The following is a 22,931-nucleotide window of genomic DNA, read 5'->3' as shown; positions in this document are numbered from 1 at the left end:
ACCTGAATTGTCCAAAGGAATATTCCATGCCATATGATGTCATGCTCAGCAATAAAAACTGAGAGGAAGGGATTTTAGGGGAGGTAGCCATTGCTCAGAGACTGGCTGGGCATCAATCTATTTGTGGGAGGTGGTGAGTGACTGTCTTTGCATCACTTGTTTTGTGGTTTTGTTTTCATTCATTTTCTTCTTTCCTTTACTTATTAAATTATCTTTATCTTGACCCAGAGTTTTCTTATTTTACTCTTCCTGTTCTCTTACCTGTCCTGCTTGGGTGGGGGGTGGGTTGAGCGAGTGGCTGTATGGTGCTTAGCTGTTGGATAAGGCCCCAAATCTGCAAACATTTTGAATATATTCACACTTTCCCGGCATTCCTCTGGTGAGTATTTAGGGCAAAAGAGTCCAGGAAGGCTGGACATTCTTCAAGAAGGAAATCTTAAAAGCACAGGAGCAGGCTGTCCCTATGTGCTGAAAGACAAGCCAGTGGGGAAGAAGACCGGCCTGGCTGAACGGAGAGCTTAGGCTGGAACTCGGGGGAAAAAAAGGAGTTTATGATCTTTAGAAGAAGGAGCAGGCAACTCAGGAGGACTACAAGGATGTAATGAGGTTATGCAGGGAGAAAATTAGAAGGGCCAAAGCCCAACTAGAACTTAATTTGGCTACTGCTGTAAAAGACAATAAATGTTTCTATAAATACATTAGCAACACAAGGAGTGCTAAGGAGAATCTCCATCCTATACTGGATGCGGGGACACACATAGTGACAAAGGATGAGGGAAAGGCTGAGGTACTTAATGCCTTCTTTGCCTCAGTCTTTAATAGTAAGACCAGTTGTTCTTGAGGTACCCACCCCCCTGAGCTGGAAGACAGGGATGGGGAGCAGAATGAAGCCCCCATAATCCAAGGGGAAATGGTTAGTGACCTGCTATACCACTTAGACACTCACAAGCCTATGGGGCCGGATGGGATCCAGCCAAGGGTACTCAGGGAGCTGGTGGAAGTGTTTACCAAGCCACTTTCAATCATTTATCAGCAGTCCTGGAAAACCAGGGAGGTCCCAGTTGACTGGAAGTTAGCAAATGTGACACCCATCTACAAGAAGGGCCAGAAGGAGGATCTGGGGAACTACAGGCCTGTCAGTCTCACTTCGGTGCCGGGGAAGGTTATGGAGAAGCTCATCTTGAGTGTCATCATACAGCATGTACAGGACAACCAGGTGATCAGGCCCAGTTAGCATAGCTTTATGAAAGGCAGGTCCTGCTTTACTAACCTGATCTCCTTCTATGACAAGATGACCCGCTTAGTGGATGAGGGAAAGTCTGTGGATGTTATTTACCTGGACTTTAGTAAGGCCTTTGACACCATTTCCCACAGCATTCTCCTGGAGAAACAGGCTGCTCATGGCTTGGATGGGTGTACTCTTTGCTGGGTAAAAAGCTGGCTGGATGGCCAGGCCCAAAGAGTTGTGGTGAATGGATTTAAATCCAGTTGGTGGCTGGTCACAAGTGGTGTTCCCCAGGGCTCAGTATTGGGGCCAGTTCTGTTTAATATCTTTATCAATGATCTGGACAAGGGGATTGAGTGCACCCTCAGTAAGTTTGCAGATGACACCAAGTTGGGTGGGAGGGTTGATGTGCTTGAGGGTAGGAAGGCTCTTCAGAGGGATCAATACAGGCTGGATCAATTGTATGAGATTCAACAAGGCCAAGTGCCGGGTCCTGCACTTGGGTCACAACAATCCCATGCAACGCTACAGGCTTGGGGAAGAGAGGCTGGAAAGCTACCTGGCGGAAAAGGACCTGGGGGTATTGGTCGACAGCCAGCTGAATATGAGCCAGCAGTGTGCCCAGGTGGCCAAGAAGGCCAAGAGCATCCTGGCCTGTATCAGAAATGGTGTGGCCATCAGGACTAGGGAATTGTCCCCCTGTACTTGGCACTGGTGAGGCCGCACCTTGAATACTGTGTTCAGTTTTGGGCCCCTCACTACAAGAAAGATGCTGAGATGCTGAAGCATGTCCAAAGAAGAGCAATGAAGCTGGTGAAGGGTCTAGAGAACAATTCTTATGAGGAGCAGCTGAGGGAACTGGGGTTGTTTAGTCTGGAGAAAATGAGGCTCAGGGGAGACCTTATCGCTTTCTACAACTACCTGAAAGGAGGTTGTAGTGACATGGGTGTTGGTCTCTCTTCCCAAGTAACAAGTGATAGGATGAGAGGAAACGGCCTCAAGGGAGGTTTAGATTGGATATTAGGAAAAATGTCTTCACCAAAAGGGTTATCAAGCATTGGAACAGGCTACTGTATTGGTTTTGTCTGGCAAGGTTTTGGTAGCGGGGGAGGGGGGGTTACACGGGTGGCTTCTGTAAGAAGCTGCTGGAAGCTTCCCCTGTGTGAGAGAGAGAGAGAGCCCATACCAGCCAGCTCTAAGACGGACCCGCCGCCGGCCAAGGCCGAGCCAATCAGTGATAGTGGTAACGCCTCTGTGATAACATTTTTAAGAAGGAAAAAAAGTTGGGACAGAGAGAAACAGCCGCCGGAGTGAGGAGTGAGAATATGTAAGAGAAACAAGCCTGCGGACACCAAGGTCAGTGAAGAAGGAGGGGGAGGAGATGCTCCAGGCACCAGAGCGAAGATTCCCCTGCAGCCCGTGGTGAAGACCCTGGTGAGGCAGGCTGTCCCCCTGCAGCCCAGGGAGGTCCACGGTGGAGCAGATATCCACCTGCAGCCCGTGGAGGACCCCACGCCGGAGCAGGTGGGTTCCCGAAGGAGGCTGTGACCCCATGGGAACCCCACGCTGGAGCAGGTTCCTGGCAGGACCTGTGGATCTGTGGAGAGAGGAGCCCATGGAGCAGGTTTTCTGGCAGGACTTGTGATCCCGTGGGGGACCCACGCTGGAGCAGTGTGCTCCTGAAGGACTGCACACCATGGAATGGACCCATGCTGGAGCAGTTCGTGAAGAACTGCAGCCTGTGGGAAGGGCCCACGTTGGAGGAGTTCATAGAAGACTGTCTCCCGTGGGTGGGACCCCACGCTGGAGCAGGGGAAGAGTGTGATCAGCCCTCGTCCTGAGGAGGTGAAGTGGCAGAAAACAACGTGTGATGACCATAAACCCCATCCCTGTCCCCCTGTGCCTCTGGGGGGGCTTGGTGGTAAAATCTGGGAGTGTAGTTGTGCCCGTGAAGAAGGGAGGGGTGGTGGGAAGGTGTTCTGAGATTTGGTTTTCTTTCTCATTACCTTGCTCTGGTTGATTTGTAATAAATTGAGTTAATTTTGCAAATTGAGTCTGTTTTGCCCGTGACGGTAATAGTGAATGATCTCTCCTGTCCTTATCTTGACCCGCAAGCTTTTTGTTATATTTTTTCTCTCCCCTATCCAGCTGAGGATGGGGGAGTGATAGAACGGCTTTGGTGGGCACCTGGTGTTCAGCCAGGGTCAACCCATCACAGCTACCCAGGGAAGTGGTTGAGTCACCATTCCTGGAGGTATTTAAAAGATGTGTACACATGGTTTAGTGGTGGACTTGGTAGTGTTAGGTTAATGGTTAGACTTGGTGATCTTAAGGGTCTTTTTCAACCTAAATGATTCTATGATTCTATAATTGCTTCATTAAGAAGGATATATTCTGCAACATCGTCTATAGATTAAGAAGGTGTGACTGTACATAAATTACATATATTTGTAATAGCATATTTTAGCTATGAAAAGTAACCATAGCTGTGAAAATATGACAGTACTAGCATTAATTAATAATTGGAGTGTGTGCTAGGGAAACTTACCAGCAGTACTATCAAGATTATAACATCACCTGTTGTGGCATATGCTTCCTTTTGCAGATGCACAGTACCTCTACAGTTACATCCAACCCAGCATATCAGATGTCTATGGAGAACTGCTCTAAGGTTTCTAGAAGACTCTGGAATGCATGATGCTACTTTAGATTAATGAAGCAATAATGCATGTACTTCCACCCACTACAAACACCCCTTTGCCAGGAAGGCATTATATGTCATCTTCACTATAATCTGTTACTACTGGGTAGTTTGCTAAGAAGTATTTATTTTTTTTTTTTGCCAGGACTTTAACACCAGTAGTTTCCACATCCAAATTAATATGGTTAAACCTACCTCTTTTCCAGTGAGGATTAATCCTTTGCTTATTTAAAGTTTCATGGTTTACTAAGTGCTGTGAGGTGTGTGTCCTTTCTGTGTGTAGCAGAGGTGCTAGCCTGTGTCCACTAAAAAGAAATTGCTTCCTGAACACAGCACTTAAAAATACTAGCCACCCTTTGTAACCCAGGAGATACTCTCCAGTCCCTAAGACTTCTAAACATGTCTCAAAGCGCAGTTCCCCCAGGAAGTACCTGCATGTGCCCTTTGGTTTGTGCTAAAAGAAATGAAGGTGCTTTATTTACATTTGCCAACTTCACCTGCAATTCACTGCCAATACTAGACAAGCTTAAGATTCAAGCAGAATAATGTTCTGTTTCAGCAGGACATGAAGTTAAACTCCTAATTACAAAATTTGGGAGACATTTATATTTTGTTATATTCTACTTAATAATCTTCTTAGCTTCTTCAGTTTCCCTCACCTGAGCCACTTCAGTTCTGGCAGCCTGGTCTACCTACTTGTTCTTTCAGTGTTCTTCAGTGGCATGGCTTTTGAGCATGTGAGCATCTATATAATGGACCTTTAAAGCAATGTTTTCTATCTGGGCAGTGATATCTTGCCCAGATGGGTTTACCTCGGTGCTGCCAGTTGGTCCATTTCCATTGCTATAGCCACCCCCACAGGGCATTTGCCACCATCCAGGAGTCAGTATAGAGCACTGGCCACTGGCAATCTCTAGGGCCAACTAGATGGCTTTCACTTCTGCAAACTGGCTCAATTCACATTTCCAGTATAGTGGTTATGGCTGGGACAGAGTTAAATTTCTTCATGGTGGCTTGTATGGGGCTCTGTTTTGGATTTGTGATCAAAACAGTGTTGATAACACACATATGTTTTAGTTATTGCTGAACAGTGCTTACACAGCATCAAGGCCTTTTCTGCTTCTCACACTGCCCCACCAGCAAGTAGGCTGGGGGTGCACAAGAAGTTGGGAGGAGACACAGCCGGGACAGCTGACCCTAACTGACCAAAGGGATATTCCATACCACATGACATCATGTTCAGCAATAAAAAGCTGGGGGAAGAAGGGGGGGAGGAGGGAACGTTAAGAGTGATAGCATTTGTCTTCCCAAGTAACTGTTACGCATGATGAAGCCCTGCTTTCCTGGAAATGGCTAAACATCTGCCTGCCAATGGGGCATAGTGAATGAATACCTTATTTTGCTTTTCTTGCATGTGCAGCTTTTGCTTTACCTATTGAACTGTCTTTATCTCAACCCACGAGTTTTCTCACTTTTACCCTTCCAATTCTCTCTACCATCCTACTACGGGTGGGGCGAGGTTGAGCAAGCAGCTGTGTGGTGCTTAGTTGCCTACTGGGGTTAACCCACAATACCCTTACAAAATATGTATATATCTCAGTTTAATGTGGTTATTTACAAGTTAAAATGAAATAGAAAAACTTCAACTGGTACAAGTGTGTGCATACATTTCTTTAACTACATTGGTTTAATTGAATTGAATGATAAACTGATAATTGGGCAGTTATGATTCAAGGCTGTCCTTAAACCTGATATGTAGTACAATAAACTAAATCCTTTTTACAAATTACTGCTTTGTCTGGACAGAGTATCTTTACATGATTGGAACACCTGAACAGTGACACTTAATTAGTGCATTGGCTGAAGGTTTTGCTGAATAGATTAAAGAAATAATTAAAACATTGGCATTTAAATGGTTATAATGAGGCTTCAAAGTTAAAATCCATCAAGGCAGCTGAGAGAAGTTAACATTTCTCTTTCTACTGCTGTTTTGTTTGGTCTGCCTTTAAATTGGTCTTGGCTTGCTGGAAGCATTAATTCTCTCTAAAAGTCTCTTGCCTGTTTTATAAATGTGGTGCTCCTGTTAGTATAACCTTCTCAATGTTTAGCTAGGGAAAGTGTGAAGTGAGAGTGAAGGTTTTTTTGTTTGTTTGTTGTGGTTTTTTTTCCTTAGGCAGTAATGCTTGATATTTTTAAGATAAAGGCAAACCTATAACCATAGTAGACTGCTTCAGACTATATTCTGGAGCAGGGGAAAAATTAATTCATGAAATGTTACTCAAATTACAATAAGCACTTACATGGCTGTAGGTAAAAGCAATAAATTTAGCATCCAGGGTTAAAAAAGAAATTTATAGCCATGATCCTACAAGCAGTAAATCGTCTTTGTATAAAGAAGTGTCAGATGATAATTTTAAACATTACTATTTTCTCCTTAAGTATACTTCTTAATTTAATTAAATCTTATCATTTTTATTATTTTTTTTTAAATCACGTCCCAGTTTTGACTGGGATAGAGATAATTTTCTTCCTAGTAGCTGCTATAGTGCTGTGTTTTGGATTTAGGATGAGAAGAATGTTGATAACACTGATGTTTTCAGTTGTTGCTAAGTAGTGTTTAGACTAAGTCAAGGATTTTTCAGCTTTTCATGCCCAGCCAGCAAGAAGGCTGGAGGGGCACAAGAAGTTGGGAGGGGACACAGCCAGGGCAGCTGACCCAAACTGGCCAAAGGAGTATTCCATATCATGTGATGTCATGCCCAGTATATAAACTGGGGGGAGTTGGCCTGGGGGGGGATGGCTGCTCGGGAACTAACTGGGCATCAGTTGGTGAGTGGTGAGCAATTGCATTGTGCATTCCTTGTTTTGTATATTCCAATCCTTTTATTATTATTATTGCCATTTTATTATTGTTATTATTATCATTATTAGTTTCTTCCTTTCTGTTCTATTAAACTGTTCTTATCTCAACCCATGAGTTTTACCGATTCTCTACCCCATCCCACTGGGTGGGAGGGGAGTGAGTGAGCTGCTGCATGGTGCTTAGTTGCTGGCTGGGGTTAACCCATGACAGTCCATTTTGGCACCCAACGTGGGGCACGAAGGGTTGAGATAACGACAGATCTGACCAGAGCGTGTTAAATCAAATTTGTTAGAAGCATTCATTATATTGGTCTAATAGTCATTGGTCACTATGTTGATTTATGGGCTCTTAGAGTTGTGGCGCTTGTTTTTAGAGTTCTGTTATGTATCACCTCACTTTCTGTATGTAGTCCCTGGAGAACATTAATCATTAATGTAGAGAAGTGCAATGAGGTTATTTCTCACCCACCCAAACCCTTACTTAGCTCTATCAAACCCCACATATTTTTGTGTATAAATTACAGCTTTAATAGCTGAGTTAATTTGACATCAATAAACTCAAAGTCCTTAACAAGACTTTAGCTGGAAAGATACATATTTACTGGAACTTACCTATGCTCAAGTCATAAAACCCCATAACATTATATTTTGCAAAATCCCAAATTCTTCAACAGCTATGTTCCCTGTGCCTCATGTGAATAATTAGGAACTTCAGCACAGGAACCAAAAATAATGCAGAATCAGATTTGAGAAACACACAGAAAGACTTGAACCATGGCAATCTGAGAGGCATTGGCTCCCAAAAGCCCTCACTGAGCTTCTAAATCAGTGCTTCACAACCACGCAAGATACTATGAGTAAGCCACTTGTGACTCCCAGCGGCAGTATCTCTGTGCTCCTGCTTAGCTGAGATCTTTTACTTTGCAACAGGAAAGATGTACCCAATGATCGACAGTATCTTACCTCAGGCTCTGTTTGTACAGACTCTGTACAAAGAAATTTAATTTTAATAGCTTGGCGGGGGGGGGGAAGTAAAGTCTGGCATGCATTCTTGAAAGGTTGCTAAATCTTTATACTACCACCTATTATCAGGTTTAGGGGTCTTTGACCAAGATGCTCAAACAGTACTAATGGCCTTCAAAGGTGGAATATTACTCAAAGACCTTTTCATTAAATTTCAGATCAGGAAGCCCAAGAATCAGTGCTTTCACACTTCTTTCACTTAAATATACATTGGTCCCAGAAGTTACATTTTTATTGTGGTCAATACATCTGTGTTTCTTGGAAATACTATAGAATCATCTGTCTCCTTAAAAGATTTTTGTTTTCTGCAGGCAGTAAATTAAAAAACACCCAAACAACAACCCCCCAAAATAATAACACCCTGCCCAACTCACCAACTCCCCCACCCTATGCAAATCCACAACCTGTATTTATTTGGAGATACAGACAACATATAAAACACCATATTCTAGGGCTTGGATCCTGAAGCACTGGATATATGAGGTTATTTGGCTACTAGTTTCTAAACTTAAATATCTTTCCTGTAACCGAGTATGTTATTAGGTGCATTCATTCTTAAGTAACAGAAGACTGTGAATAACAATTCATCACTAGAGAAGTACTATTTTGCATAGCAAGCTTTTTTTGCCCCCCCCCCCCCCCCCCATTTCTTGAAGATATTATATTGGCAACACTAAATATTGAGATGACTCAATTAACTGGAGAAGAGGAATGAGAGAATGATTCAATTTCTATACACTGTTCATAAAAAACCCCCAATCCCCCAACCCCCAAACAAACCCCAAACCAACAAAAACACACACGCCCCAACAACCCCCCCCCCCAGGTCACTACCAATGAGAAGGTATAACCTTTTTCACAAACTTTTTTATCTACAGCTTAAAATCAGCTCAATTTCAACTTAGTTTTATTGACTAGCCAAGAGAGCTTATTACTGTCAAACCTGTAATAATTTGGGGGGGGTTGCCTCTAAAATGTTTAAAAATTTGGCATGAAGTACAGGATTCCAACTTAAATTTTATCTGAGACAACCTACTTAAGTAGTTTCCTATTTCTTCAATAATATTCAGGGAGGACCTTCAACTCAAAAATATGCCACAAATAAGACTACTTTAAAAATAAAAAGTGCTGATGAACATTTTTCAGTAACACTGTAGGTAATACAGACTCTTTTGCTCAGAAATTAATAGCGATACATATGTTCCTTTGAGAGTATTTATTTCTAAATATTCCAAAACATTAATCAAAACCGAGAAGCACAAGATTATGTATTTCAAGTGCAGAGAAGTGAAGCCTGGGTAATTATAAGCATTATGTCACCATAACAAAAAATTATATTATTTATGAAAAACATCTTACTCTCTATGTTTTTTCTTCTTGGTTTCACTGGAAGAGTCATCTGCAGAATCTTCACTGCTTGATGAATCCTGCAGATGAAGAAAAGAATATATACAATTCATTACCACAAAAAGAATGAAGTATTTTTAGTATTAAAAAGATAATTCAGCTCCTACTTTCAAACTGAAATCATATTCTTCATGTCTTATCCTCTTCATCCCCCTCAGTGTACCCACTGATACTGAATGAGATCAGGATTGCTATTGATTTCATATTTCTCCATCTATCAATATACCATGTCAGCAGAACTCTAGAAAACACTACAAAAACTCTGTCTTAAAATATAATCATTGTGCCTACATATAGTCATGGTTTAGACTGCTGCAAGTTAATAAATCAAGATGAAGGTTCTATCAAAAGCCTAATAAAATCTCCTGCCCTTTGAGAGCTCTCTCACCTTTCATATCCTCTCACATTTAAACACCACTAAGAAAATTTTGAGAATAGCATGTATGTTTCTTTTCTCTCCACTCCTAAACAAAAAATAATAAATAAATCGATGAACCCTCTTAAAATTGTTTCCCTAAACCCAATCTCATAGAGATTAAATTTCGATCATTTTTATCCTAAAAAAGAGTCTTCCAGAAAAGAGTACTTGGCAACAGCTATAAATTAATATTTTAACTATATATGATTAACTCTTTCTTTTAGTTTCAATCTGACTAAAAAAAACCCCAACACCAACCCCCCCCACCCACAGTAATGATTAAAGACTTGTGATCGCAATGCTTACTTTTTTTTTAATAATGAAGAAAATATGAAAACCTGCTTTTAAATAAATTTTAATTCACAGTCACTAGTGTCCTTAAAAGATATTCCTACTGCACAAAGTCAATTTTTGTTTAGCCTATGGTTTAGGTTTTAAAAATCTCTAAAATTGAAGCATGGTTCTTAAAATACAAGAATTCTTTTATAACTGTTACAAAAGTTGCAAAAATCTAGCTTTCTGTTCCATATGGTGCTTTTGAAAACTGCAACAGCTACCTTTTTCACTATACTATTGTTTCTATATAAAGTCTTTTAGCATTTTTAACTGTCTTTATGGAACTCAGAAGGCAGAAATACAATGAAAGTTAATACTACGTGACTTGAAAATTTTGTCCATACATCACAGAATATCTAGCTAAAAATATCAATCTCAACTGCTATCATTTTGGCACAACTCACCTGAAAACATGCAACTAAATTCTCCCCCCCCCATGTTTCCTTATAAACATGTCAGTTATTTGAACATTACTTTTATAGACTAAACCAAGACTTTTTAAACATACACACGCACTTAAGAGAACAGAACTGGGCTCTACATAATTTTATTCTAACATGTGGGGTAATGAGACATGCATGTTTACATTTTATTTACTAATTTATATGTTATTCACCTCTTCTGAACTGCTGTCTGATGAGGCTGCCTTCTGCTGTTGTTGCTTCTTGAGCACTGCTGATCTCTGCACAGCAAGTATAGTTGGACTGGACTTCCAAAACTGAATTGGAATTCAGATACAAGAGTCATTTAAACCTATTGAAACTTTAAAGTTTACCACATACTTACTTTTCTTAAGATGAGCAGCATCGCTATTAAGACGGATCTCAATTTTATTAATAATAAAAAACTCACTATAAAATACCACATGCATTAATAATATTGGATAGCATTTTAAAGTAGTGAGACTTCTGCAGAAAGGAATGTTATATGAGAATTGCCAGCACGATTTTTACAGTAAGTGTAACAATAGTTGTGCAGGCCTCTGTATTATTAAGATAACTTTTTTTTTTTAAAGTAAATTTTTAAACTGATCTAGATAAGTCCTTTCAGGCCACTTAGCTGATATATTTTTGCTTCCTATGGGAATACTGAAGTACATAGAATCATAGAATATCTCAAGTTGGAAGGGATCATCAAGTCCAACCCTCTGCTCCTCACAGGACTACCTAAAACTAAACCACATGGCTAACAGCATCATCCAGATGCTCCTTGAACTCTGACAGGCTTGGTGCTCTGACCACTTCCCTGGTCCAGTGCCTGTTCCCTTCTCTTCTCCAACCTGAACAAGTGACCTCAGCTGCTCCTCATAAGTCTTGCCCTCGAGACCTTTCACCATCTTGGTCATTTATAAAAACATTGAAGAGAACTGGCCCTAACATTGAGCCCTGGGGAACTCCACTGGTGACTAGCCGCCAGCCTGATGTAACCCCATTTACTACAACTCTCTGAGACCAACCCATCGGCCAATTGTTCACCCATCATATTATAGACTTGTCAAGCTGTGTGCTGGACATTTTGTCCAGAAGGATACTGTGAGAGACACTATCAAAAGCATGAACACGAACAACAACAACACCCCCCCCCCCCCCCCCAAAAAAAAAAAAGAATCCTTAACAGCCTTTGAATCTTACGGTAGGAAATATTTTATTACCTTTCATATACATCATCCAAATTAAGGCCATATTACACAGAGAAACAGGAGAATTTAGGTAACTTTCATCCATTGCATTTAAGGGATTTCTAAACACCACTTTTCTTCTAAATTTGGAAGACTTTATCCCCATACAGAAGACAAGCTGCATCTAAGTCTGAAATTGTCATACAATCATTTATTGATATGAAGAAACTAAGCATTAGAGAGACAACTTTAAAAAATTTTTAGAAATAACAACATTATGTATGTGTGCCTTTGTCTTCAAAAATATGCAATAAGTTGATAGGTGCTTCTGTGTGATAAAATTTAGGTAATTATCTAACTGTAGGTATTACAGAGATGAGAATTTAAGAGCCCAATGTTTGTTATGAGAGCTAACCATGTGCATTCACTAAACCGATCAAGTTAGAATTCTAAGTAAAAATTATGGGGTTTTTGTTTGTTTAAATAAAAACTACTCTGCACAGAGTGGGGGTTTTCCCCCACAAAGGGTTAATTTACATGTTTCGTTTTACCTCAGATCCATCAACTTTTGGTGGTGGTTTAGCTTGAACTTGTTTCTTCTCTCTAGATGTGTCAGACTCTGATTCTGATTGACTGCCTGACTCTGAACCAGACTCAGAGCCACTGCTACATGATTGACTGCTACTTCCATCACTACTGCTTCCAGAGCTTGAACCAGATCCAGAAGCTGATGCTGACCCAGAATCATCATCTGATTGGCTGCAATTAGAAATTAACACGACATTACACAATGGCTAATTAAATAGGATTTTAAAAAAAAAAAGTCACATTAAAAAGGCTTTAGTTTCACATATAAATCAATTGTTAGGTTAACCCAGACACATGGATAGCATGCAAATGAATGTACTGGATTAAATAAATCAGGAATGAAAATTCAGAGTTTAATCAGATCCTTTTCACTAAACCTTAAAAGAAAAAAAAAAGGGGGGGGGGGGGGGGGAGAGAGACAGGCAAGAAAGAAGGGAGACCATTAATCATTAATGTAGAGGAGTCAAAAGAGGGTATTTCTCACCCACCCAAACCCTTACTTAGCTCTATCAAACCCCACGTATTTTTGTGTATACACACACACACACTCTTGTTTTAAGTCTTTTTAGATCAGTAGTGTGTCCCCTCCCAAATTTTTTTTTTTGAGCATGCATTTCTTCAAAGCAATTATAAACTCCGTTTTGTTTCCCTAGTTTTACTCTTTTCATTAAAAAAAATAGGGAAAAAAAAGAAGTATCTTTAAGGAAGCACTTGCAAACTACATTTCATGTTGTGATTTGGACCAACTATATACAAAATACTACCAAACACTTGATTAAATAAAGTGTTTATAAAAATAACTGGAAAACCAGAAGTGTGTTGTCACACATAATATAAATTCATGCAGACCATCTTATACTGTTAAAGTAACAGCAGTAAAATTCCCCACACAGACAAACTCTGAATTTGTCACTGAATAAATGACTTGTGCCAAGTCATATAATCAGTGACCTTAGTATATTCTTTGGCCACTGGATTATTCCACCTCTACATTTATTTCACACTAGATTTAACATATTTAAATAGAATAATATTTCAAGTTAAACATTTATTTCATGACTATTCAAAACCATAGAAACATTTGGTTTTCTAAAACAATTTTACAAAGGAACAGAGTTAAGACTTTAATAAAATTCCTCATTAGGTTAAATACTACCATACTTTAGAGATATCAAGAGGGAAAACATTGGAATTACAACACCACACAAGCAAAATAATTGTAAATTATGTACACTTGGGTTGCAAGCATTTAAAAAGAAACAAACCCCCAGTAAAGATAATACCAAAAATCCAAAACAATAAAACCCCCAAAGCTGATATCAAAGCCTAAGCCTATCAGTGCCAGGACAATTCATCTTGCCAGCCAGCAAGGGGGGGGGGGGGGGGGGGGCGTGGTAGGTTGATCATCTTCCGCTCTGGAACACACTTAATTGACAACATTTAAAGCCACAAAACAGAACAACTACTCTCCCTGTTGCTAACACCAATTAAATTGTACTAGTGAGGGAAAAAAAATGAAGCTGTTCACAAACTGATTCCTGTAGACAGCACCTCAACCAACCAGCTGCATCCGTTGACTTTGAAAGAAAGAAGCAAACCATGAAAAAGTTTCCTTATTTTGAAGTGGGGGATATGAAGAAATACGACTGCTGGGTTTACTTACACTTGCTGAGGAGAAAACTGGGGAGCAACAAGGCTGCTTCCAAACTTCCCATTCCTGTCATCAAGGGCCTACTTCAGGCATGATGCTATACCACTAACATTAACCTGACTTGAAAAATAAAAGCAAAGCACCCACTGTATAATATGACTGGAGTTTAAACTATTTACCAGAAATTAAGGGCAACATCCACCATGATTCACCAAAGATATTTTAAATACAATAGTATTATTGTACACAACTGTTACCTTACCTTAAGTGTTGGGCAAATTGGAGCATTATAAAACAATAGCATTTCTCAGCATAGCATAGTGCCATAGGTAAATATCACAGGGACTATGGAAGATGGTACATGAAGAGAAGAAAATTCAGCAAGGAGAAACCTTGAGACACAAGTAAATACCTGCCAGACAAGTCCCTGTGACAAAATGCCACCAAAAATGCCTAAATCCTACATTTAGATAAATAAGCAAAAATCATGTCAGGAAGATTCACAGTTGATGGGAATTTTTAACAGTTTAATGTTTTTCAACATAGGAAGTAAGCGGCAAGTTCAAAACCAAAAGGATTGTGAGATAGAAAGAAAAAGTCTAATAGATATTGCAAGTATTTGCTCAGGAGCTAGATGTAAAGAACTCTACTAATTCCAAATCATTTTCTTTATGAAGAGATCAACTAGCTATCATCTATGTTCTCCATTAAGTAATACCAATCCATCAACAGATGTGGATCATACAATATTCAGTGTTCAGACAAAATACGTAGGCTCCTTATCTTGGCAACAGTGTCTAATTACAATGGTGTTTGAGAATTTTGAAAAATTTGAATACCCTTGGGATGTTGAAACCAGCATGGTCCTATTGCTAGGAACTAGCATGTTCCTGAATGTGGACATAACAAACTGCGTATCAACTAATAGTAACACCTGAAAAAGAGTAAAGGTTTCAAACTCAGTATTCAACTGACTTTTTAATAAATGCAAGATTATAGTACAAATCTGTAGCTAGAAGCAAGAGGGATGGGGATGTGAAGAAAGGAAAATACAAGAAACAAAAAAAATCAAATAATAAGGTTCACCACAATTGTTTCAGGGCTACCTTAATGAAACCCTCTACGAGGAAGAATGCAGGGTCACTACTGTAGACTAACAGCTAATTTGTACTTAGAATAAAGAAAAACCAGAAAGATAAAGTTTAAAGGCCCTACCATCCACAAGGTCTTACTAAGCTGTCTTATCCCACAGTGTTAAATCAGCACAACAAGAAAAATGGGAAAAGGCAAACTGAGCATCAGCAAGTATTTTTGAAAACAAGGCCTTGCTAAAACATTTATCAAATCTTGAGATGCTATGGCAGTGCTCATACAGGCTTTAAAGAGTTTCAAATTCACTGGTAAAAAGTACCTATGGGAGTTCAAGTGCAGAGGACTAGTGCATACTGGGTAGAGTTTACTTCAACTCTAGTCATCCAAATTAATGCAGCTGTGTGAAACTACACTAGAGTTTCTGTCTGTACACCCTCTTATATGTACCACATATTTGCAGAGATCTTGATGTAAATACAGCACACACAAAAAACAGACAAGATGAATAGCTGTGACTTCGTTTTTACTGAAGTGTGGAGAACTTGCCTATTCACTGGCCACAGGATGACCAGCTGTGGAAGGCTCCGAGGACTACCAGCACACATTTAATTTATCATGTGTTCTCATTGGGGGGAGGTCCATTTCTACCCTAGGCTTCAGTAGAACTTTGACTTGGAGACACAACCCCTACAAGAGCAGTATTATAGCCCAAAAGTTTGTATCTACAAAGGAGGTAGGAAGCAGGGAAATATATGAGTACATTCTGCATATTCTGCAATGAAGATACACTACAGATTGCTGAGACCGTACAAGCAGCACTGCATGACACAATACTTTTAAAACTCAAATAGCTGCAATAGTCTATATATCAAAGGACTTTCCTCTGAGAAATACAATGAATTTAAGCCAACAGTAACGATGATGAGGAACCCTAGGCAAAACACATACTATACAGTAAATGCTACAGGATAAATGCTCAATTTTCAGCATTAAAAAACCCCAAACAACAAACCACCCCCCCTCCCCCCAAAACACCCCCAAACCCCAACTTTTCCAAACATCAGAGAGAAAATTGATATTTTTTTATTTCTACCGCCGAGATCACTGTAGTCTAAGAGCCAGAAGAGAACAAGTTTATGCCAAGGCAAATCACTAGCTGTCACTTATTTCCAGGTGCAGACTGTATCCTTGTTTTTCTTGTACTTCGGCCAAACCTTAAAAAAAATAATTTATTTTTTTTTTAAACATAGCATTCCTTCTTTCACAAAGTGTAAAACTTATATGTCAGTATTTCAAACTATGACGTTCAACTGACTTTTTAAAAATAAGAACTTAATGCTAGCATCTTTCAAATTCAATCTTACACTAACATAGGTGTCATGAAAAGGCTTAAGAACAAGGAACTCAGTTTAGCCACTCCCTCTATCAAAAACACTGCCTCTGCTCTCTCATAGAAATCTTTTTTTTTCCTTAAACCTAGGGGAAAAAAAAAATATCTGCATATATATATACACACACACAAAAATAAAATGGAAAACTGCGAACAGGGCATGCAAACAGGGATCGAGAGGGCACTGCAGTTTGCACAGCAGGGTGTGCAGAAGGGCACGTGAGAAGGGCCGTGCACCTGGCTTGTAGGCCCACAGCCCAGGGAAGTGCTCTAGGTCTCTGCCAGGATGGTGGGCACTTGCCTCAGAGTTAAAACCAGTGTTTCTACAAAGAAAGACCCTGAGATGTGGTGGTGGGTTGACCCTGGCTGGACCAAAGCCACTCTATCACTCCCCCCCTCAGCTAGACAGGGGAGAGAAAATATAACAAAAGGCTCACAGGTCAAGATAAGGACAGGGAGAGATCACTCAACCAATTACTGTCACGGGCAAAACAGACTCAACTTGGGGAAAATTAACTTAATTTATTGCCAAACCAATCAGAGTAGGGTAATGAGAAATAAAACCAAATCTTAAAACACCTTCCCCCCCACTGATGTCAGATACAGAAAGTCCTGTGGTAGATTAGAAAGTCCTGTTTTAAATTAAGTTAGTTAGCCAAGATCATTGTGATCTTTTCTGTTCTTCCTGTTTAATGGTGCCTCACCTGGAGCACCAATTCTGATCCTTTCTATTCTTCCTGACTGATGGTGCGTCCCTCTTGGCAGGAAAATGAACCATTGACCCGATACAGAGCGGCTTAGCGGTCAAAGCAAGGAGGGGCTACCTCCCCAAACGACCACCAAAGACCACCCAAGACCCCCGCGCATGCGGAGAAGGCACCTGATGTGTCATGGATATGCATCTATGCATATGCATTAGATACTTTGAACACGTACTAGGTAGGAGTAGTTTAATAAATTAGGTGCAATTGTTACTGTACAAAAGGGACACACCTGATGAATCTGGGTGTGCTTGATTTGTGGAAAGTCCACTGAGCACCTTGCGCAGAATAAAGCAATATCTCTCCTGAGTGTGTGAGATTGGTCTATTGCACACCGGGTAATGAATCCGCTTTTAGGACAACACCACCACTCCCTTCTTCCCGGGCACAGCTTCACTCCCAAATTCTCTACCTACCCCCCCCAGCAGTGCAGGGGGATGGGGAATGGGGGTTACAGTCAGTTCATCACACGTTGTCTTTGCCGCTCCTTCCTCCTCAGGGGCAGGACTCCTCACGCTCTTCCCCTGCTCCAGCACAGGGTCCCTCCCACGGGAGATAGTCCTCCACGAACTTCTCCAACGTGGGTCCTTCCCATGGGCTGAAGTTCTTCACGAACTGCTCCAGCACGGGGTCCCTCCCATGGGAGACAGTCCTCCATGAACTTCTCCAACGTGGGTCCTTCCCATGGGCTGCAGTTCTTCACGAACTGCTCCAGCATGGGTCCCTTCCACGGGGTACAGTCCTTCAGGAGCACACTGCTCCAGCATGGGTACCCCACAGGGTCACAAGTCCTGCCAGAAAACCTGCTCCAGCGTGAGCACCTCTCTCCACGGGTCCGCAGGTCCTGCCAGGAGCCTGCTCCAGCGCGGGCTTCCCACAGGGTCACAGCCTCCTTTGGGCATCCACCTGCTCCAGCGTGGGGGGTCCTCCACGGGCTGCAGGTGGATATCTGCTCCACCATGGACCTCCATGGGCTGCAGGGGGACAGCCTGCCTCACCATGGTCTTCGCCATGGGCTGCAGGGGAATCTCTGCTCCAGCACCTGGAGCACCTCCTCCCCCTCCTTCTTCACTGACCTTGGTGTCTGCAGGCTTGTTTCTCTTACATGTTCTCACTCCTATCTCCAGCTGCAGTTTCTCTGTCACAGCAATTTTTTTTCCCCTTTCTTAAATATGTTATCCCAGAGGCTCTACCACTGTCGCTGATTGGCTCGGCCTTGGCCAGCGGCGGGTCTGTCTTGGAGCCAGCTGGCATTGGTTCTGTCAGACATAGGGGAAGCTTCTAGCAGCTTCTCACAGAAGCCACCCCTGTAGCCCCCCCAGCTACCAAATCCTTGCCATGCAAACCCAATACAGGGGCACTGAGGTGCCCGTCTGCCGGCCTGACAGGGAGGCACGAGAGGTATGCTGCCTTCCAGGAGCTAAGGTCTGAGATGTTGCCGAGAGGGTGCCAGAACTTGTCAAGAGCACAGACTACTATCCATTGCTACTCTTTCATGTGGGCACGAATGACACTGCAAGCCAGAACCTGGCCAGAATCAAAGAAGACTACAAAGCCCTGGGGGTGCAAGCAAAAATTATTGGTGCCCAAGTTATCTTTTCTTCCATCTTACCAGTTAGAGGAAAGGGTGCAGCCAGAAATAGATGTATAATGCAAATCAACTTCTGGCTTCGTGGCTGGTGCCGTCGTGAGGGTTTTGGCTTTTATGACAATGGGACATTCTTTGATGACTACAGCCTGTTAGGGAGGGATGGGATCCACCTGTCTAGAAGAGACAAGGGAATCTTTGGCAGCAGGCTGGCCAACTTGGTGAGGCGGCCTTTAAACTGAAGGACTTGGGGGGGAGGGGTCCAAAGTGGCAACACTCACGCCATTGCAACCAACTCGGGAATAAGCCAGGCCAACCAGAGCAGCGATAAATGTTCCTTAGCTGCCTCCCAAGATGAGAACCAGAAGACCAACCACGTCAAGGGTATGTATACCAATGCACACAGCCTGGGGAACAAACAGGGGGAACCGGAGCTCCGCACCCAGTCAGAAAGTTATGATATCATAGGAATAACTGAAACATGGTGGGACAACTCACATGACTGGAGGATCGCGATGGATGGCTATAGGCTGTTTTGTAAAGACAGGCAGGGAAAAAGAAGAGGAGGAGAGAGGAGGAGTCATTGCATTCTATGTTAGGGAGAACCTTGAATGTATAGAAGTCAACTACGGCGACTGTGGAAGCCCTATCAAATGCCTCTGGGTCAGGATCAGAGGGGTCGTCTCCAAGGAGGATCTTACAGTAGGCATCTGCTACCGACCTCCAAACCAAGATGATAAGACCAACAAAGCAATATTTGGGTCACTTAAGCAAGCTTTGGGTCAACAGAACCTGGTTCTTATGGGTGACTTCAACTACCCAGACATTTGTTGGAGGAACAATACAGGAGCTCACATGTCATCCATCAAGTTCCTGGAATGTGTAGAGGACTGCTTCCTCATACAAATGTTAGATGTGCCAGCGAGGAATGAGGCACTGCTGGACTTGCTACTCACAAACCAAGAAAACCTGCTTTGTAATATTTCGGTTAGTGATAGCCTTGACTGCAGTGATCACAGTACTGTGGAGTTTGGGATCCTGCTGAGCACGCTGAAGGTTAGTACTAAGACAAAGGTTTTAGATTTTAGAAGAGCAAACTTCAGCTTGCTCAGAGCTCAATTGGGAGGGATTCCATGGGAAGCTTCCACAGAGGATAAAGGAGCTAGCGAGTGCCAGGAGGTTTTCAAGAATGCTCTCCTGGAAGCACAAAACCAGTTCATCCCCTTTAAAGGTAAGGGAAGTAGGCGGAGCAAGAGACCCCCTTGGCTTAAGTGCAAGCTTCTGAGTCTGCTCAAAACCAAAAGAGATGGAAAAGCAGATGAATACCAGTTGAGAACTACAGGGGCATTGCCAGGGCATGCAGAGATGCAGTTAGAAAAGCAAAAGCTCAGCTCAAATTGAAATTGGCCAGAGATGCCAAAAACTACAAGAAAGGGTTCTTCAGGTATGTAAACAACAAGCAGAAACAGAAGGAAAATATTGGCCCACTGTTAAACAGGAGAGGTGAATTAGTCACCAACAACACTGAAAGGGCAGAGGTTCTCAACAATTTTCTTCACCTCTGTCTTTACCAGCACTGCTGGGCCCCAGGCCTTGGGAACAAAAATCCAGGTTGATGCAAACACAGACCCACCGTCAGTGAAGGAAGAGTTGGTATGTGAACTATTACAGGAGCTTAACCCCTACAAATCGATGGGCCCTGACAATATCCACCCAAGGATGTTAAGAGAGCTGGCTGAGGTCGTTGCGAGGCCGCTCTCCATAATCTTTGAGAAGTCGTGGAGACCAGGGGAAGCCTGGAAGAAGGCTAATGTCACCCCCATCTACAAGAAGGGCTTAAAGGCCGATCCGGGAAATTATAGGCCCATCAGTCTTACTTCAGTCCCTGGGAAAGTTATGGAACAAATCCTCCTGTGGGCTATCACAAGTCAAATGAAGCACGTGATTGAGAAAAGCCAGCATGGATTCACCAAGGGCTAATTGTGCTTGACAAACCCAATCGCCTTCTACGACAAAGTAACCTGCTCAGTTGATGTGGGGTGAGCGGCGGACATTGTCTACCTGGATTTCTCCAAGGCTTTCAATATGGTTTCCCGCAGCCTCCTCCTAGAGAAACTGATGTGTTACGGTCGAGACAAGTGATCTGTGTGGTGGGTGGGAACTGCCTGACAGGCTGCACCCAGAGGGTGGTAGTAAATGGCTCCTTTTCAAACTGGCAACCTGTCACAAGTGGCATCCCCCAGGGATCGATATTGCGCCCAACGCTGCTTAATATCTTCATAAGTGATCTGGATGATGGGATCAAGTGTACTGATGAAGTTTGCCAATGATACCAAACTGAGTGGGGAAGTGGACACTTCGGAAGGGAGAGCCACCCTGCAGGAAGACCTGGATAGGCTGGAAGGGTGGGCTAACAAGAACCTTATGAAGTTCAACAAAGCCAAATGCAAGGTCTTGCACCTGGGAAAACATAATCCAGGAATGCAGCACAGGCTGGGATCTACCCAGCTGGGGAGCAGCTCTGTGGAAAGGGACCTGGGGATCCTGGTGGACAACAATCTCAATATGAGTGAACAGCGTGCTGCTGCGGCAAAGCAAGCCAACAGGATGCTGGGTTGCATCAACAAGGGCATCACCAGCAGAGATAAATAAGTCATTATCCTACTCTACTCAGCGCTTGTCAGGCCACACCTGGAATACGGTGTTCAGTTTTAGTCCCCGATATACAAAAAAAGATATGGACAGGCTGGAGAGGGTCCAGAGAAGGGCCACAAAGATGATCAAAGGACTGGGAAGCCTGCCATATGAGGAAAGGCTGAGAGAACTGGGTTTGTTCAGCCTTGAGAAAAGAAGGCTTAGGGGACACCTTATCACCATGTTCCAGTATTTAAAGGGTGGCTACAAAGATGGAGACTTCCTTTTTACAAGGAGTCACATGGAAAAGAGGAGGGGTAATGGGTACAAGTTGCTCCTGGGGAGATTCCGATTGGACACAAGAGGAAAATTTTTCACAGTGAGAACAATCAGCCATTGGAATAATCTCCCCAGGGAAGTGGTGGATTCCCCAACATTGGACACTTTTAAGATTCGGCTGGACAGGGTGCTGGGCCATCTTGTCTAGACCGTGCTTTTGCCAAGAAAGGTTGGACCAGATGATCCTTGAGGTCCCTTCCAACCTGGTATTCTATGATTCTATGAACTCATTCCCTAACCAAGCTATTTGGAGACTGCAGCAGTTGAAAGAAAACATCTTTGTATTAATACCACAAAAAAAAAGTTTCTTGCCTAAAAGGACTACTTACCTATTCAAACAGAAGTTGAATGGAAATTTTCAGCCTAAAATTTATTTCTCAGTTAGTTATCTTTAAAAGGTAACTACCTACATATTAGAATATGTAGGTAGTATAAGAAACAGATCGGCATCAGCCAGACTACCAACTTGCATGATCAACTCCTGGGATAAAGCAGTGCCTTACTTGTTTTTGAAGTAATACTTGTAAGAAAGCAGCAACAACAAAGACAACAGACCTATTTAACTTTCTAAAAAAAATTCAAGTATCCAAAATATGCCAAGACTTGCTTGGAACAAAGGAAGAAGCGTTATCTAGAGAAGACTAAACCCCTACTTTTTCCCCCTCACACCAAAATGTCTGCAGCATTCTAGCCACGTATCTTAAGCAGTGTCCATAATAAAACCTGGGGTATTGAAAATTAATATTTTTTGAAAATTACATCTTACTGAAAAACTACTGTAGTAAGCTGCTACTTTTCAACACAGCTACTAGCAGTTTGCTACACCATGTCAATTCACCACCAGAGAGCATCCCTTTCTAGCACTTTGCTTTTGCAGATGTAACTTCACTGGGATATATGTACTTGGCTTTTTATTTTTGTTTCACTTGTCTAGTGCTGATCTAGTAAAAATTTAACAGAGAGTCATTACTTCTCAGTATCACCTAAGCAGGGCCCAGATTCACCCTGCCTCAGGACTTAATTGTAGCCAGATTTTTTGCTACAGTATTTTAGCCAGTGTATTCATGAAAGAAAAACAGAACTCTCCTTCCCCAGCCTCCCCACATTTTACTGCAAACACAAAACTACTGGCACACTAAGGGGTAAAAAGCAGTAATGGAGAGCAGCCTTCCTTTCTTCCTAACACGGACACATTAAGCAACCTTTAGTTATTAAAAATGAACATAAATCTCTAATCCCTGTCATGGGATTACCTATGTCCCTCTACCACATGAGCAGTAATTCAGATTAAACACTAG

General features: G+C 42.1%; 1 protein-coding gene across 2 annotated transcripts in view; it reads right to left on the bottom strand.

The window, feature by feature from the left end:
• The window catches only part of LOC126035434 (chromodomain-helicase-DNA-binding protein 1), a 105,775-nt gene extending 91,915 nt beyond the window's left edge, over positions 1-13,860 (bottom strand). The window contains exons 1-4 of one of the 2 annotated variants that reach the window (XM_049793980.1): positions 13,842-13,860; positions 12,142-12,349; positions 10,589-10,690; positions 9,171-9,238 (exon numbers count right to left, since the gene is read on the bottom strand). The gene's annotated coding sequence lies outside the window, so the exon portion shown is untranslated. The remainder of the gene's footprint in view (positions 1-9,170; positions 9,239-10,588; positions 10,691-12,141; positions 12,350-13,841) is intronic. The other variant, XM_049793979.1, reaches the window with a different exon arrangement.
• Between the last annotated feature and the right edge of the window lie 9,071 nt (positions 13,861-22,931).

Source organism: Accipiter gentilis, chromosome W, assembly GCF_929443795.1.
Source record: "Accipiter gentilis chromosome W, bAccGen1.1, whole genome shotgun sequence".
NCBI classification, from domain to species: Eukaryota; Metazoa; Chordata; class Aves; order Accipitriformes; family Accipitridae; genus Astur; species Astur gentilis.
This window is presented reverse-complemented; position numbering and strand designations above follow the sequence as displayed.